Here is a 9,222-nt window from a genome sequence, read left to right as displayed (position 1 = left end):
ATTATGCACTGTGGAAATGCAACAAAGCACATTTTTATATTATTTTATTTATTAGGGTATAAAGGCTATGCTAACCAAACTGGCCTCAAGTAAAAATATAATTGTTCTTGTTGGTAAACAACTTGCTACACCAAGATTTTGCTGGAATCTGACAGGTGAAGAAATCTCAGAATGAAGAAATCCCGTAAATAAAATTCAAAAACTAATCAGACACATTTCAGATTCTTTAAAGATTTGTTTTAAAACTTGACCAGAAAGCTTTCTGACTCAGAGAAATATTTTTTGAGTTGGGAGACAAAGTCCAAAAAAGATTATTTGGGTTTGCAGAATTACAGGAAAGCTCCATAATATTTATGTCAACATCAGCGTACCGCAGGATAATGCTGCTAGTGTATACAAGACATCTGCTGCCAGTAACAGCTCTGAAAAGATCTACAATAAACAGGCCAAAAAGTTTCACAGCCCCTCCCATGTCCAGCTGCAGCATGTTGGAGAGTTCAGACATCTTTAGAGAAAACCGTCCGAACAATAGCAACAAGCAGGTGTTTCTCCTCTTCCTCAGCTAACCCTGGACCCTCTGGAAGATGGATAACACAATCAATTTCTTCTTAATATAAAAAAATGGATGAACTTGGATGTTACATTTTTAATTAGATGCAGAGATTTACACAGAATGGTTTTTGGGGCTAAATGTACTATGATTAAATCATTAAACAAGACAATGACGTTTGGTTGTGCAAATGTAGTTGGTGACGCCTTAAAAAGAAAAGGCGTCACCAACTACAATAAAACTTATATTTTATTGAGTTTTTTTTATTCAGAAACAATTTGGAGCATAATTCTGAAGTGGACAGAAATTTTTTTTATATATATTTTTACAACTAAATCCCTGAGAAGCCTTCAGTCAGTACTTTGTGGAAACACCTTTTCCTGCATTACTTTTGGGTTAGGTATAAAAACTGATGTTGCCATGCGACATGTATCCCATGTGCCAATCAACCAACGAGTTCTCGCTGTTCAGCCTGGGAGTTTAGATTAACAACCATGTCTTGGTAATTTTGCTGTTTTTCTTTCCATTTTCAGATTATGAAATTACCAATACTATTATATCTTCAAAGCTTAGGATATTATTTTCTAACAACTTTATCTCCGACTTGTCTGCTGTGTTACTTGGTCTTCACAATGCAGAAAAAAATACCGCAGAACAGCTGGATTTTTACAGAGATTAAATTACAACCAATTGGACTCTGCGTACTAATTTTAAAGGGTAATTTTTGCTCTGGGTTTTATTGTAGGGCATCAGAATAAGGGTGGCTAAATACAAATGCGAACAGCACAGATTCTTACTAATAAAAGATTCAAAAATGTTTCTTTCAGTTGCCTACTATGCATTCTTTGTATCAATTTAACACCTAAAATCTCATTAACAAAGTGAAATTTGTGGTTTTAGGTAACTGTAAAAACAAAAACTGTAAAAAACTTCAAGAACTGTTAGCACTTTTGCAAGACACCATATGTTCTGCGGTGGCTGAAGCTTGGTGCCTGAGTGGCACACAATGCTCAATTTAGTAAAGCGATCTCTAAATAGATCTCGAATGGCACCGTCTGCTGTAAGCGGTCGTTCTGTAAGCAGGCTGGCGTGCTTTTGGTTTAAACAGAGGGGTTTTGCGTTTCCTCATTGTGATTTCCTCCAGTTAGTCTTTGCAAACTCTCATTACGTGGTTCTTCTCGACATAAACGTGGCCACACAGATGCCACTGAGCCGTTTTCTTGGAAAGTGGCTCCAATGATCTACACATTGTTTTTAGCAATCAGCACTAATGTTTTGAATAGCATAAAGCAATTACAGTACACCAAGCCACTGTAAAAAAAAAAAGAAAAAAAAAAAAAAAGAAAAAGCTGAGCATTAAATCAGGATTTTACAACAGTGCGTTCTGGGCCACTTTCTGTATTTTTATTCCTGTTGGGTTACGAGATCAGGATAAGCTCCACACCTTGAAACCTTTGAACTTCAAGCAGCTCATTAGCGCCTTCTTTAAATCTAGGCATCACAGTTCAAACGCTGCACGGCTCGGAAAGAAGAATTTTAAGTGAAAATGCTTCTGATTTGAGTCAGACACACAAAAGGAGGAGTGTGCTGCAGTGTTTATTTTCAGAAAGGGTGAGTGTGTCAGTGTTTTTAGTGAGCAGCGAGTGTTTCGTTGAGGCTTTGGAAGGGGCTGATGATTGGGAGTGGCAGGATTTGATGGAATGGGGGGGATTAAAGGGAGGGGAAGAAGAAGAAGTAAGGTTAGGTGTGGACTGACTACACGGCTCCAGAGGGCCGATGTGTCATTTTTCTGTGATAATCCAAAAATCTACACCAGCATAAACTGCAGTTTTGTTTTAATTAACTATGTTTGTTACATGCTGATCTAAGACCAAGTGAGTTTTTACCAGTACAATCAATTAAAAGGAAGGAACAAAGCTTTGGTTTGTTATCTCAGATAAAATCCTCTCATATTTCTTCTTTTATTTATTGTTTTTGGCTTTTGAACGCTCTTTGATCATTCCATAGAATATCTTTTAAGAAGCATTTCAAGCACATCCTGGATTTACAGGCACCTTACCAATCTCATATATTTAGTATGTTAAGTATTTATGAGCTTTAAGTGGCAAATAAATCATGAATAAATCCTGACATTTAGAGTATTTATGCATTTCAGTAACAGTAGCTTTTCCACCTCACAGCTCCACCAAGTGGGTGACTGCAGGAATGACCGCAAAGTGAGGGAAAAAAAAAAAGTCACTATAAATTACATGTCTGGATTTACATTGAATATTAATGTGAGAAACATGTGGGATTAAATGACATAAGAATGTGTTTTAAAGAAAACTGGAAGAACAGATGGTGCTTCTGCACCTTTAGCTTCATATTACATTGTTGAGTAATGACACATAGTTTTATCTACTGCTTTAATATGGATCTTCCCCTTGTGTTTTGTCATGTTTAATATTTCAATTTTCAAATCAACTTTTCAGCCATTTTTAACAAGAAATACTCACCCATATGAACATAAAACACATTGCTTTGTATTAAAAAGTATAAGTATTTCATTCATATTTTGGCAAATAATCCTCCTAAAAATATTAATTTAACTATATATATATATATATATATATATATATATATATATATATATATATATATATATATATATATATATATATATATATATATATATATATAATATTATTAAGTGTGCCATAGCTTATTTAGGATGCACTAAGGAACACAAACATTACATTTTATTTCAGAGGAGCCAGATTTAGAACATGTACCAAGCTACTTAACTTACTACTGGAGAAATAGTATGTTACACTAAATCAAAAGGAGTCGCTGATCTCAGCTCGGTATAAGAAATACAGCCAGTATAGATGGGAAAAGCAGTTTGGATACATGTATTGCACTGTGACTGTGTCCCTTTTTTAAAGGGAATAACATTTTCTCCAGGTTGTACAAGTTGTTTTTTTACAAGCATAAAGGGGTTCATATTTTAAAGAGCCCTTAGGTTTACAGTAAACAGAACTGATTCCTGGACGTGAAATTTTATTTTCAAATACTTCCTACCCACAGTTGGAACACAAAATGATCCATCGCTGTTCTGTTTTACATCTAAAAGTCCAAGTTTTACAACACTGAACTACAGCAATCACATAATAACCCCTATTATTTGCTTGTTCCTCTGAATTGCTTTACATTTATGAAGTAGCTATTTTTAAATTTAATTTTTTTAATGGCAAAGCAACTGAACTATTAACTATAAGGGGGGAAAAAAAACAACTCAAGCGCGATGCTAGGCTTCTTCCTTGGGCAGCTTTTTGAATTTAATTGTCAGGTTGAAAAGCATTTTATGTTCCAAACTCTGTCCTGAATACCTCAATGCCTTTTTTGGAAATAAATGGAGGAGGTTAATGATCAGGGTTTCTTTATGGGGGAGAATATAACTTGTACTCTGGCTTTCATGACTGTTTTTCTATGTCACACCTCATGTTTACCTACACTGCTCAGAGTGAAGAACATAATACAACTTTGACAGATATTTACCTCTTTTCCCTGCTATCAAAACAACACTCCCCTTATTCTCATCACAATCTTTTATCGTGTTCCCCTTCTGAACTATTCTCATCAGGTACAACTGTCCTTAAAGCGTTGCCAAAACAAGGCTCTACTGCAAAAATGTTCCTCTTTACATGCAATAACAGGTCTAAAAAATGTAGCAACCCCTTCACAGCGCTGAGTTATAATACCAAAGCCGACAGTTTGAAGATCAGAGTCAACAGGTGGAATCTGTTCACTCGAAAACGTTGCTTGAGTAATTACATAAGTGCTTAACTCCATTGCAATGCACATTAGCTGCTTCTCATTCTGACATCACAGCTGCATGTTTTGGCTTGAACGCTGTTCACGTCTACTGAAATTCAGAAGCTGCTGCAAATGAGAGGTATCACCTTACAGCGACCCTCGTCTGGGATGAAGTCATGTGTGTCATTTGCATCTAATACGAAAAAAACAGTGTTTACACTATCTTGTGATCCAAATATAAGGGAATATTTTTACCTTAGCTGCATATCAAAGATGTCAACAGTTCTTTTCACTGCCAAATAGTTACATCAATAGTAAGTTGGCTGGTTTACAAGAGTCGGGCTGCCTTTTGATGTCAGGGTTTATAAAAATGAAAAGAAAGGAATACATATATAATCTACAACTGTTAGTCAAAATAAGTTATTTTAACAACATACCTTTTTAATACTTAGTATTGAGCACAGGTTACAGCTGTTCTGACTGCGAACCAAAATGCAAAGGTCTCACTGTAATCTATGAAGACATAAAAAGATCAATCTGGTTTGAGTCACATTGCATAAAACGCATTGTTAGAAAGTGGGTATCTTCATTTCACACCTACTTGTTTTGATTAAAGTCTCCACATTGATAGAATTATGTTGTAGTTTAGTTTATTTGTCAAAATAGAATCAAAAGATGAACTTACGGTAGCTTAAACAAAAAGTTCAACAGATAACGCTATCAGGCGCTGATTGAACAACACCGGAACCAAATGAACGGCAGAGCTAAACTACATCCTTAAAAGGGTTAAGGTTATTCAGTCATTTTATTTCAGTAGATTTATAAATGCAGTACCTACCAAATAAAATTTAGTTGTCTTACGGTTACATTAATAACGGTTACAAACATTTTCTTGAATAAAATGTTCAACATTTATAGAAAATGAAGTGGGGGAGTGAGCACGGTTAGCATCCTTAACTAAAATATCCTTGTACCATTTGCTGGGGAATTTATGTCCCAATATCCCATAATAGCATTGCAATAAATGTCAAAACTCTTAAACTTTATATTTAAAGCACATTGAACAATTTGATATTATTTCGCGTTAAATTTATTAAGAATCGATGTGAAGGACCCCAGAGATCCGTACAGAACACAAAAACTTAAAAAGCCATCGACAACAGTCTGATTCAAAGTAACAAAAGACGCAACTAAATATAAACAAAACTTGTTTTACTCACCATGAACGCTCAGATGAAACCAAATCCACACCGTCCATTTGGACATTACTCCACAGATATATTCTGAAAAATGACCGTTGAATTAGCTTTTTTCACGGAATCCAGGACCGAAGCTGTATATTAACCAAACTTTAAAACAGCGATACTTTTATGGTTTAATTGTGGTTTTAAAAAGGCCCCCAAAAAATGAAGAAAATCTGCAATACATTGGTAGCTTTGGGCTACATTATCTGTGCATTGAACATTTACAAACCTTTAGAAAACTCGTTAGATTAGCTAACAACCTCTGGGAGGGGAAGGACCCGCCCACTGACTGCAATACAAGATGTGATTGGCTGATTTTTAGCATAAACCTGAACCAGAAAGAATATCCTCATAGGATCTACCTAGGAACAGCAAATAAGCATCTCCGATTGGTTTATTTTTTGTATTACATAAATAAACACGTATTTTGTAGAGGAAATCTGGAAAACAAATTTTTAAGAAGAATAATTACTCTGATTATTTTTTTTAATTTAACTTAAATATTTTGGACAAACTTGTTACATTTTGGCCTACTTCAAGTTCTTAGAAGGGTTCAATTTATGCCCTTTCTACAGGTCTGACAATAATCAGGAAAACTGAACCAATATCGCAGAGGACTAACAAAAGGTGCCAGCCACTTTGTTTTCAATTTTGGGTTGACTTCTTTGGGTAAGAAGTATCACTTGTCTGCATTTGTATTTACTCTAATTACATTTGTTTTATGATCTAAAAGGTTTTCATATGACCAAAAAATAAAACAGGATGAATCTGTTACAGGGGAAAATACTTTTGTTTCTGGAGTTTCTTTAGGGCAGATTGATTTGATGAAGCACCTTACCATAAAACGTTCTAAACAATAGATGTAAAATGCTGCTTCTGTAAAATAAGCTACAAAATTAGCTTTTATGGATGCTTTATTGACAAGACAAAATGCTAACCTGCCCAGTTTTTTAAATATTAGTAGCAGTACACATAAAAAGTTGACTAGAAATAACCAGTAGGTTTCCTACAAACATAAGACACTGTGTGTGGGGTGTACTTCATTGCTATAACAAGGACAAATCAGACCCCACATTTGCATTGGAAATGCTAATAATAAATCTGTGCAGCCGGCATTGAATGTTGTCTTATCAGCTCCTCCATTCTTCATTCTGTCACTGCGTTTGACTAGCCCTAAACATGAGTGATGGTCTGTCAGTCAGTTTTAACCTTGACATGCTGAGTGCATCCCACAAAAAGAATCACCCACCCCTCTAGAAACACAAGTAAAAGAAACAAAACCTTAGATTTATGTTTCAATCTGAATTTTACAAACATGTAAAACTGCAAACTCATTTCTCTTTTCCTTCATTTGATTTCATTGCATCACTGTTGATTCAACCGTCCTTTTGCACACCAGCAAAAACAGAAAGCCCAGGAAAAGTAAATATACCTGAATTGAGCACCAGTTTTAGCTAGTCTTTGCTACATATATATGGCCTTACTTGGTTACGGTTCATAATTCAAAGCTAGCTTGACCTTTTTACTCAGTTTTCTTGTTGAACATATGCAGTTTTTCACACCAAAGTCGACGTAAATCACTTGAGTGCAAATATTTAAGAGAAATTAGTGTTTCTGAACTTGAGGTCTTTCCACTGCTTAGTTCTGACAGTGACATACTCCTGCAAAACATTTGCTTATAAATGTAATATTCCGGGAAAAAGGAGATACTTTACTAAGTTAACAGCATTATGTCATGATAGATCAAGGTACAAAAAATATGACTGTGTAGGATTTCAAAAGTCTACCATAAATTTAATTACACAGATGAGTTCATGTACTAAAACATCCCAACACTTAAGGTCAGAATGCGCTTTGGTTTTGACTCTCCCTCCTTTGTCGTCACGGTAATTCAAAGGAAATCCTGCAGACAAATGCTTTCCTGCCAGGTCACAGTAGAAGAGCTGATAAGGCAAAGAGTTTGCAAGCTGTGGCAGTTTTGTTTCTTGTTTGGGTATATATGATAGGCTTGGTGATAGGTACATGCATCAAATATTCATGACCTTGTCCCTGATGAATACTGTATATAAGCAAGATTTAGTCTGACTCCTGCTCGGTGCAGTCAGAGCAGAGCGTACATCAAATTGCGGGCCAGATCAAGCACATGAATACAAATCAGCTGAACCAGCCGCACACCATGTATTAACTTATTTCCAAGGTTGAAATCTGTTCTGCTTTTTGATACAGATGCACGACAGTGCTGAGCCATAAAACCATCCTCTGATATGAGATCAGATTTACATTGCCTTGCAAAAGTTTTTGCACCCAACTGAATGTTACAATCAAAAACTTCAGGGGGCAAAGAGGTGATGCATGCCACACTTTTCAGATTTTTATCTGCAGAAAAAAGTACAATAAAAACAATTACAATGGTACCGCTTAAAGCTGCAGTATGTAATGTTTATATAAAAAAGTATGTTTGACATATTTGTTAAAATTATCATTATGTTGTCACAGTATAAGGCAGATAAAAGAAAAAACAAGAATCGAGCTTCTCTGCAGAGCACCTGCGGAGGAAACTCATTTCGGCCTCTTGTAATCATGACCTTGTTCTTTTTTTATAATGTAATTGAACCTTTATTTAACCAAGTGAGTTATTAAGAACAAATTCTTATTTACCTGGCAGGGAGGGAAGTAAATCTAGGCAGATCAAGCAGCACACTTTTACAGTAAACAAACATTAACACTGTTGAAGTCATAAAACAATAAAAACAATTGAGACAAAGGCAGAGGATAAAACTGACATTAAATATTTAACATGTGCAAGACAACATCTTCTTTAAAATATTTTTGAAAGTTACTATTCATGCCACCCAGTGGTGCAAATTAGAGGGTATGCACTGTATGCAACCCATAGATGTGCTGCGCTAAAGGGGACGCCAAAACAATTGCGTAAAAATTACTTCTAGTCAGAATTTTCAGTATTTAAGTTGTTTGCTAATATATAAATGATGTGATCTGTAACAGAGGTGTGCCTATAATACAAATCAAAAAGAACAAAGTTGCGCCTCTACTCGTGACCATAGCTGAGTAGGAATGTTGATACACACCGTCTCCAAACCAGTACAATGCTTGCATCGCTGCAGGTGGCGCACCAATCTGCCTACCGATCGCCCACTTCATCTTTCCCTCATTCAGGAAGAACATTCCAACATACGTGAACTCCTCAGGACCTCGTTCCCGACCCGATTAGGCCACTTCACATTTTCCGTGGTGTCAGATTTTGATGAGTTGATTTTCATCCTGGCTTATAAAGTGTTTCTGTGAAAGCTGTAAATCACAGTCCGATGAAACCAACAGAACCATATCATCTGCAAAAAGCCAAGACCTGATCCAGACGGCCACCAAAACAGATTCCCATCAACATCTGTTGCTGGCAATAAGACTCATTTTCAGTAACAAAGGGCAACTTGATCACTGAAATGAGTCTTATTGCCAGCAACTCAAACCAACCTCTGGTACTGGTCCTACTTCTGGAACAAGGATTTTATTATAGAAGTTTCCCTCACATGATTCCCAAAAGGACATGATGAAACACCTTCAAGTCCACAAAATGAATGTACACTTGTTGGGTGAACTACCATGCACCCTTTT

General features: G+C 35.9%; 1 long non-coding RNA gene across 1 annotated transcript; it reads right to left on the bottom strand.

The window, feature by feature from the left end:
- Window positions 1-301: 301 nt before the first annotated feature.
- LOC122841575 lies at window positions 302-5,640 on the bottom strand. Its single transcript, XR_006372404.1, has 3 exons — window positions 5,566-5,640; window positions 4,783-4,858; window positions 302-577 (listed from the first exon to the last, which is right to left on the bottom strand). It is a non-coding gene; the product is annotated as an uncharacterized LOC122841575 (long non-coding RNA).
- Window positions 5,641-9,222: the final 3,582 nt, after the last annotated feature.

Source organism: Gambusia affinis, linkage group LG12 (assembly GCF_019740435.1).
Source record: "Gambusia affinis linkage group LG12, SWU_Gaff_1.0, whole genome shotgun sequence".
NCBI classification, from domain to species: Eukaryota; Metazoa; Chordata; class Actinopteri; order Cyprinodontiformes; family Poeciliidae; genus Gambusia; species Gambusia affinis.
Note: the sequence above shows the minus strand (reverse complement) of the source record. Positions and strands in the feature narration are given on the sequence as shown.